The sequence below is a fragment of the Dermacentor silvarum genome, unplaced genomic scaffold (genome assembly GCF_013339745.2).
Source record: "Dermacentor silvarum isolate Dsil-2018 unplaced genomic scaffold, BIME_Dsil_1.4 Seq248, whole genome shotgun sequence".
In the NCBI taxonomy this organism is placed as follows: Eukaryota; Metazoa; Arthropoda; class Arachnida; order Ixodida; family Ixodidae; genus Dermacentor; species Dermacentor silvarum.
Window position 1 is genome coordinate 7,516 of NW_023605924.1, and position 10,003 is coordinate 17,518.

The 10,003-nt window shown below is 45.5% G+C and overlaps 1 long non-coding RNA gene across 1 annotated transcript; it reads right to left on the reverse strand.

Annotated features, from left to right (window-relative positions):
* Positions 1-6,412: 6,412 nt before the first annotated feature.
* LOC125941769 (uncharacterized) lies at positions 6,413-7,279 on the reverse strand. Its single transcript, XR_007464591.1, has 3 exons — positions 7,188-7,279; positions 6,655-6,703; positions 6,413-6,595 (listed from the first exon to the last, which is right to left on the reverse strand). It is a non-coding gene; the product is annotated as an uncharacterized LOC125941769 (long non-coding RNA).
* Between the last annotated feature and the right edge of the window lie 2,724 nt (positions 7,280-10,003).

Consider the following 10,003-nt stretch of genomic DNA (forward strand, 5'->3'; position numbering starts at 1 on the left):
ACCACACACGTCATCTCATCAACACTGCGAGCTTAGTTCATTTTGCATGAACCGTCAAATTTTAACAAGATTACCTACCTTCATAGCCTCGGACACTTATTCTGCTGCCGAAAACATCGCAAGACCTGCCCTCTTTTCTTCTGCCCAACTTTTTCTAGGGCCTTTCTTCTGCTTCGTTCCATTCCCTGCAGTGTAGCATGTAGACGAAAATACGCCGGGTAATCACTCAGTTTTTCAATAAAGAGTTTCTCTCTCTCCATTTTTCAGTTGGAATATTCCGCGCAATGAATATAATTAAACAGTTCACTTGTACAACTGTATTTTTCGTTATGCTTGTGCCGCACATCATTCCATTTACTCAGTCGTGATTGGTTATTCGAAAAATAAGTTAGCATATTAGTGTCTTCTTTTAAAGTAAAGTTCAAATGTTGTCGTGACTCTGGGTGTCTGTGTGGATTTTGCCATAGGTGCATTTTGTATCTTACGATTCACGATACTTCGTGTGAGGTATCAAAAATACAGATACTGATTTTGAAAAGTACAGATACTGATGCACGTCTTTCCGAATGTATCATGATACAGACGCAAGATACCCAAATATCTAAGATATATGCATCTTCGATACTGTCAAGCCCTGAGCATAATTTCCCATCCAACTTTGGTTGCACTCCTCAAAATGGTACCTGAAGCGTACATCAAATCTGCAATCAGCGGCAGCGATATCCTCTAAGACGCCTCTTGTCTACACCGACGACGACGCGCGCGAGAGCACCGTTCTACTGTCACCAGCGCCGTTCTTGCGTCACGATGCGGGGATGTGCTGAACTACGCTCGGTCGGCACGCATACTCCTCTAGCCACCATACTATTGTATTCGATCAGCTGATTATTTGAAGATGCGTTGTCAGTTCATCTAATTTATTCCTTCGCAGTTTCACTGTTGACATAACTTCAGGTGTGCCGCCGGGCTCAGTCCTTGGAACTCTGCTATTTGTTATTTATACTAATGATGTGCTTGATATTGTTGCTAACACCCCCGTTAAAAATTCGTTTAACAGTGTGTTTTCTCTGTTCTGTGAGTGGGGTGACCCGTGGCAATTGCAAATTAATTGCAGAAAGACAGTAGTTGTGACACTCCCAAACAAAAAAAAGCCATTTGCACTGCCAGTACTGGAACCCAATGGCCCACGCTAGCCCATGCGAACAAGTTCAACTATCTCAGAATAAATTTTACGTCGAACCTGAATTGTCATGACCACGTAGAACAAATATGTGTGCACGCACAAGGAAACGTGGCTTAGAGCGTAAATTAAAGAATGACACTATCGAGTGTAAGCTGTTGGCGTACAAATGTATGGTGGACCCGTTTCTGAAATATGCCTTTGTTTTGTGGTCGCCCCATTTTTCACAAGACATTGATAAACTTCAAGCACTGCAAAAAAAATATGCAGAGACTCCACTGGAGTTGTCTAAGTATGCGTAAGCATTGTTCCACTTGCTCGTCTCCACGCATACGACGCTACGTATGTTGTTTAACCCGATTGACGAAGCAGTAGATGGTTCAATTAATGTATGCTTCATTGGCCTTGTAATCTGTATTGGCTCAGGATCTGGCCAGTATTGACCCTTATCAACCCTTTTGGGTCGCTCTCAACCTTATCGGACTCGATCCAACCCATGAAGACCCTTATCAACCCTTATCGATCGTTATCTACCTTATCAGACTCGATCCGGCCCTTAACAGCCCTTATCAGTCGTCATTTACCTTATCAAAATCCTTCCTATCCATATTAACATTATCGGTCCTTATCACCTTATCGGACATGATCCGACCTTTATCAACCCTTATCGGTCCTTAAGAACCATATCGGACTTAATCTGACCCTTATTAACCCTTATCGGTCTTTATCACCGTATCAGAATTGCTCCGACCATTAGTATAAGCCATTATCGCTGTTTAGCACCTTATCCATCAGCGTCGAACCAATATTCACCGCGATCAGACCCATATAACCCCTCATCACTCCTCATTATCCTTATAAACTCACTGACTGGTTATCTGTGTGTGTTGCGCGACAACACAGACAACGCGCACAACACATTCGTATGGTTCCGATATATTCGCCTACTGCAAGCATGGGTGTTTAGCCCAGTGGGCAAGACACTCGGCCTCTGAGCGTGGGGTTAGCGTTGCCGTCGGCATCCCTCGGCGTAACAGAGCGAACGAGCGCAGCGAAAGATTAAAGAGCGAACGCGGAGCGCAGCGGGGGATGAAAGACGGCGATAGCGAAGAGAGCGCGAGGAGGAAATGGGAGAAGGAGGGTGCACCGGAACCATGAGGCGGAGGGTATGGCGAAAGCGGGACAAGAAGAGCGTAGTGCCGCACAAGACGGACTCTGCGGCGACGAGGAGGCGCCACAGTAGCACGTGTCGTCTGTTCACCGATGACGCCAACAATAAGGCATGCGGCGAGCGCGTCCACCGATACCACATACGGAAACAAAGTGTTGTATGAGCGGAGGTCTGCCTGTGGCGGCTGTTGTGAATCGCGCCCACGCGTCAGCCACGCGCTGCCTCTCGCGATCTCCCGATTAGCGAGGCGGTCGCGCCACAGTTCGCTCCGTTGGCAACGTGCCGCACCAGACAGATTGTCCGCGCCAGCCAGTATATCGGGAAATGAAAGGACGTATACAGCTGTGCTCAAATTTCGCATTAAGATGCATCGTAATCGTCAGTGAAATTTTCCTTTGAATTTTTATTCTGTTCTTCTTTATGAGCGCATCGTGTTACGCGTTACGGACGGACCGACAGACATATTTCCTGGGTAAGTCGCTTAAGAATGCTTCCGCATTAAGAAGCGATTAGCCTAATTTGTCAGACGTATGACCGTGACTTTTCACCGACAGTGCAAGTTGCCCGCTTATAACTTTCTTCGCAGAAACACCGACGGACTTGTGAACGGATTTTCTTGCTACACAAGATAGTTCACTCAGCGTCTGTCATTTCAGCACCGATCAAGTTTTGCAAGCCTTCTGTCCGGCCAGCTAGGCGTGCGCACGCGCTAAATATTGTGTCCTTTAGGTCGTACCTGGAACGCTACATTTTTTTTGCTTTCCTTTAACCGTTCGATTATGGAATAAATTAGATGGTTCTTTACGTAACCTACATTTCATATTTTTGTTCATACTGTACGTACTCATATTACAAGTTGTATATTAACTTTGTTGCATCCTATATTACAACTTTATTCATTATCTATGCTTAGTCCTGCTATGTGTTGCATAAAGACAGCAGTACTTGTAAAAAAATGCAGGCTTCCAAACAAGGGAGGACAAGCATGGAACATGTCTTGAAACACTCTTAATAAGTCAAAAGGACATTGTTGAAAACCCGCCAGCAACACGACAGCATACAGCCAAAGACAACTTAAAAGCTGTTGGTTTGCAGGAAGAGGATGGAGGAGAGCTGTGAGGTCATGAAGGAAATGAAGGCGACGTCAATTTAGATTGAGGCAAAGGCGGTACCTGTCACCACTGCAACGAGGTAGCATCTATCTACTTTACGTGATGGAGACCTGTCAAATACGGCTGGAATACTCGTGGGGCAAAAAAATAGTAAACACGTTTTCAAAGGAACATTAACCTTCCAAAGTACGCGAATATTTTCTGATTCCAGGCATTGTGATTCCGTGAAATTCCACAAATCCCTAGGGCTGATAACTGACACGGCAGAGGTAACAATAACTGCCGGCTATAGTTGGTTCGCTGTCACTAACTTTCACTAAACATGACAAATGAAGACACTTATACTTATGAGTCTATTTGCCCTGATTTTGTGCGCAACAAGTTAGCTAAAATAATGAGCTTGAAGGCAGCGATAACTATCTCATTTCGCAGGATATGTTCATTCAATGTTAAAAAGTTATTATGTTCATGCACTGTCTGTTAAAAAGGGCTGCGAACCACGTCGAGCCATAAAAAGGCTTTTTTTTTTCTTGGTCCAAAACATTTTGGTGTTGAAATAAAGAGAATTGAACCGACATTGAACCCAATAAAAATAATAATGACCACGTCTCGCACGCATCGAAATGTTGATGGGGTTTTACACAAAGGTTAGTCGTTCCATGTTTCCTGTGTCACCGTATGGTGATAATACGGCAAATCCTTCACCTACTTCGTTTTGCCAAACGGGAACATTAGTGCACGGCGGAGCTTTTTACCGCACCGTAATGAAGCATGGCTTAACCTCTCCAGGCCATAGTGAAGGACTCCGGTTTCATACTCAGCACCTGTGCTTACTTAGAACGCACTAAAGCTTTACCGTGCACCTTAACACGCGAGTGTTCTGTCAGAGACGTGCGTAGCCATTTGATCGCTTTTACCAAAACGAAATATGCCCGTTTTTCCCTAGGTTTCAAAACCCTTTTATTTGGTTCGGAAAAATAGACTTACGACGAGGTCCCGCAAATGGTAAAGGACGTCGCATAGCAATTCACTCAGAATAAGAAAGCGCATCCCTGCAAGGTTTCTCGAGCTAATCTTGCATTCTCTATAACCTTTACTAATATACGCAGCTTCCTGCCGAAGCGAGAACTGCATAGTGTCCAACATTGTTTCGTCATCTGCCAGTAATAATGTAAGACTGGGCGTGTTGGTTGAACACATTCTGAAGAGCGAGACGCGAAGACGACGACAGACAAAGTGGGAGAAAACACACATACACACACTGGCGCTACTACCAACATAGTTTATTCAGAAAAAAAGGCACCGTATATAAGCTCAAAGCGCTATCAGAGTTTTATCAATGCGCAGTCGCCTTCAGGCTCTTTTGATGACAGTGAAACAGAAGCCACGCTTATCGCCTGGTGTCTTCGTGACCAACGTGAGCCAGCCCGTTCTGCGGTTCTTCGTCTAGCATCGTGCCTAAGGGCCAAATCTTACTGCGTACTTGCATCGGACAAGGAAGGCGGCTTTACGGTTCTTCCAACGGATTTATACAAAGTGAAAGCGCAAAAGGCTTTGGATTCAGTCTTTCAGTGTCGTGAGAAGGTATCCATAAAAAATACAAGTGTGAAGCAAGGATGCTCTGCGAGAAATCAAACGTGTCGAAACTAGTTAGGGATATTAAGAACAGCAAATCAGTCACGCTCGAGGTCTTTTTCAGTGCCAAGACACACAAAGAAAACTGCCCCTTGAGAGTAATCGTGTCGGAGAGCAACACCTGGCAGGCCTTTTTGTTAGAGAAGCTTAAGCTTCTCCCGGTAAACGACCCTTTCCTGGTAAAAGATTCCGTTGAGGTTGTTGACTTCCTTTCAGGGCATGCAGGGTCAACCCTGGAGGCTTTCATTTCATTTCATTTTTATTTCCCTAAAGACCCCTGAGGGGGTATTACAAAAGGGGTGTTTTTTTTTTACACACAATATTGTTGACACAGCGATCAGTGCGATGATACATTTGATATGCTATGTATGAAGCTTGATGGGCAGGTGATAGTGGCGATGTTGCGAGAAAGGCCGTTCCTGTCTTTTGCTGCTCTGGGAAAAAATGAAGCAGAAAAAGGTTATAGTACGGGCATAGAGTAACATACAAGGATAAGGGAGGACACTTCCATAGGCCCCTGCGGCCGATTTTGGTTCGCAGCGCACCTAGCGGGTGTGTGGAATCTACGCAGACTCAGAGATTGGGACCGCAGGAAAACTAATCTCGAAGGCTATCTTCTGGCGATTAGAAAATATACACGGCCTCCAAGATTGCTTCCGTGCGAGTGCTCGTCCCGGAGGCTATATTATGGCTATCTTTTGATTTTTTAACGCGTTGCTTGCATGCATCGAGTAGCTTCGTGTAAGCTGTACCGCCAGAGAAGCAAGCACACGATGCCACTGTGTGTTTATGCAGGCACTTTAAATAAACATGGCAAGTGGTGGAAGAGACTAAACTTTATTTTTCAGTCATTCTCAGTAAGCACATGTGCACTTTTTTTTTTTTTCACCCGCCGTGGTTGCTCAGTGGCTATGGTGTTGGGCTGCTGAGCACGAGGTCGCGGGATCGAATCCCGGCCACGGCGGCCGCATTTCGATGGGGGCGAAATGCGAAAACACCCGTGTACTTAGATTTAGGTGCACGTTAAAGAACCCCAGGTGGTCCAAATTTCCGGAGTCCCCAACTACGGCGTGCCTCATAATCAGAACTGGTTTTGGCACGTAAAACCCGATAATTCAATTCACTTTTTTTTCGCAACGTTCGATGAACGCAAGCACAAAAAGTTGGGTACACTACACAATGAGAGACATGCCAATACAGCTGCCACATGTTGAGAACAAATTTCACAAAAGGAATAAACAGGCGATATTATGAAAAACCCCACAGAACAGTAAAACTGCAGAAGACTGGCATTAGCATTAAAGAAGAAAACAACGCTCGTCATTTGAAGCCTAACCGTTCTTATTAAGTGGTAGTTTCGGGATGCATAGCAAACAAGGAATGAAGGCTGCACACTGCAGTTGTCAGCCAACCACGCTCTCTCCCTGTCCTGCCGTTGTTACTGCACCTCGCAACACAGCAGTAATTCCCGTAGTACTTGACTATGGTCGGCATGACCTGAAAAAAAAAGTATTGGTTATGTCTTCTCTCCCGCCTTCGCACAAGTTCTCACTTACGCACTTCAGATCGCCCTTTCGCGAAAAGCGTCACGTGCAATTGTCGCAGCTAAAAAAAAGCAACCTTCGGTGCCATGGAGGCGCCACTGAGGCAGGAGTGTTTATTCAGAATACGTCGTAGCCACAGCTTACAAACATTCTTCTCAATTCGCAAGTTCTCTCTAATTGCGCTCGTAACAAAGGCTTCAAGCAATCTGCGCACGCCACGAATAACGATCCTAAGCATAACTGCATTCTTTCACACAAGTGCAACACACGTGCATTAAATTCAGATTACGTATACCAGCGTGTGCCGACTCACTTTCTCGCGCCCAGAAACGATTTTCTCGCAAACGTGCTGCGCAGCATTCCAAATTGCTGTTTCTTACATAATGTGAAGCAATCCACGAACATCATGCGCGAAGTGAAGAACACAAAAAGCTCTCTGCGCCGAACAGCACAATGCGACAAATGTTAACTTACGGCTGAAGTGACAAATACATAAGCAATTTACAAAGCAATGAAGGGAAAAAACGTAATGAAGGCCTTCTTACCAAGCAGCAGCCAAGCAGACAGACACGTTCTGGCAGGCGAACCCAGCAAAGACCACGCAGACGTTATCGCACATCTTTTGTAGCGTCGCCTTGCGTGATCACACCATGGCCGATATTTTGTAGTCGATGCGTTATTCTTTATACTAGTCTTATCATCCACCGTTCACGGCCGGCTGATCCCGTTGATAACGTCTACGTCTACAGCCACATAGACAAGTAGACGTATAGTGCACTATACAAAAGTTACTACAATAGATAAGTAGTACGCGCGTTCCCTTGGAGACAGGGAGTGTTGTATTGCCCTCTAGCGGGCGGCATGAAGCTGCGTAGCTCGGCCGCTTTTAGGCTCGAGTGGCCACTCTTGTAATCCGTATGTTACTCTATCGGCGAACCCAGCAAAGACCACGCAGACGTTATCGCACATCTTTTGTAGCGTCGCCTTGCCTGATCACACCATGGCCGATATTTTGTAGCGATGCGTTATTCTTTATTCTTATCATCCACCGCTCACGGCCGGATGATCCCGTTGATAACGTCTACGTCTACAGCCACATAGACAAGTAGACGTATAGTGCACTATAGAAAAGTTACTACAGTAGATAAGTAGTACGCGCGTTCCCTTGGAGACAGGGAGTGTTGTATTGCCCTCTAGCGGGCGGCATGAAGCTGCGTAGCTAGGCCGCTTTTAGGCGGGAGTGGCCACTCTTGTAATCCGTATGTTACTCTATGGCCAGAGCGCCTTCGTTTTTCTCGGCTTGCTCCGCCCACCGCCGTGACGCACTTCCGCCGCACGTTTCTTTTACTCGGCTGGAACTTCTGGTAGAGTGTACTAGAATACTTGGGTAGTGGAAAGAGCGGCGGGCAGCGCGTGAGGCACTTTATGTTAACGCTACCAGGTGGCGCCAGCGGCTCCTAACCGAGCACCAGCAAGCGCTCGAAAGCGGTCATGCAGCCGCAAGCACGGAAGTTTTCTTTTATTATTACTGCAGTTATGCATACTACTCGCACTGCAAATGTCATTGCTAGCTTATGAGCGAATTAATCAAAGCAATATGACTTCAGCAGGGCTAAGCTTTCGTCAGATTACCTCCGCTGAGGAGACGGCGCCAAGGCACGAAGTGCGTGAAGCTTCGCGCTTACAGTAAGAAGTCGTCTTAGGAGATCTTGCGTGGAACGGCGACGTCTGCGTCAATTTACTGGCGTGTTAATACGAACAGCCCCTGTGAAATGCATACATCACGTCCCGAGTGCACGCTCCGGGAACTTCGTACTCCCGCCAGTTCTCTTATCACAGGCAAGCGCCTTTGCGGCACTAACAGACAGCAATTCCAGGTGTTCTGCGCGTTTCTTTTTTAATATTTTGGAGTAAAATTTAAATTAAATCGCGATCTCATTATGAGGCACGCCGTAGTGGGGACTCCGGGTTAATTTAGACCACCTGGGGTTCCTTAACGTGCACTCAATGAACGGTAAAAGGGTGCTTTTGCATTTCGCCCCCATCGAAATGCGGCCGCCACGGCCGGTATTCGATCCCGCAACCGCGGGCTTAGCAGCGCAGCACCAAAGCCCCTACGCCACCACGGCGGCGTAATGTTTTGTCCCTGGAGTGGCAAACCTCTCCTCTTTTGTTACGGGTTTCTCTTGTTCCTCAAACACACGACGAAGCTATCGTTTCATTTGATACTGAAGCATATAAAATGCAATTGAAGGGAAAAAAAAACATTTTTACAGACCAACTGTTTATTTAAATCCGTTGGTTCAAGACATGTGCACCAGGTATAATCACAACACAATTTGTTCAAAGCTGGTGTGCGTAAACTGTTCACACAAAAGTTTAAAGGAACGGAGTAAGGTTCCCTGAAAACCAAGCAAGCACGCTCATGTGCAGCGGCTTAGCTTTAGGTAGTTAGCTGTTTTCGGGTTCTGGCACCCGGCGCGGTTAAAAGCCCTTACAATGAAGTGCAGACGGGTAGTCGCAAACCACCGACGTTTCCGAGTGTGGACTAATTGTCTTTGTGGTGCAAATTCCTATTCGACTGATTCCGTTGAGCTTCGTCTTTCGGGGCTTTAAACAACGACAACGTCCGTTCATTTAGCTCACGAAATCCGGGGTACCGGCTCTTGCAACCTCATCTCATTTCCCAATTGTTGGCTCATACCCACTACGGGGGATTGGCCAAGAATCAGGTGATTTCAACTATGTTTATTAGAATTTAAACAAAAACTAAATTTGTATAGCAGAAATTAGAAAAATACCATAAAGAATTTTAAGATAAATTAATTTTGACATAAAAAAGGTAAATAATAGGAATAATTCATAATTCTAGAAATCCAGCAAGGTACTCTCTTTGTGCCTCTTATGAAATTGTAAACTACAAGAAAAGCATCCTTGTGGCTGTGTCCCAGTGAAGTCACCCCAAAAAGAGAGAATCGTTGGCGAGGTTAGTCTTTCGAAATGGAATTTCTAAGTGTTTTATCAGTCTTAAAATTCGGTGGCACAACAGAATAACTTCTTGTTGGGCGAATTGGTGTTTACGGTAGCACTCGTCTTTCCTTTCCTCTCGTCTTTCACTGTTGTCTTTTATTTCGAGTTTTGCGCTACTAAGTATCATGTTCGGTGGCCCAAGAGGAAAAAAATAAGCGACCAATGGATTCAGGTGCATTGCAAAAAGAACATAGATGTGATACAGCGAGAGGCGGTATACGGCATGTCCATTTTGTAAAGGAAACTGACACCGATTATTGTTCTACGGTAAACAAAGATAGTGGAAATTATAAGAAGGCGTTAAAATAGATTTTGCGGAATTTTGCGATAG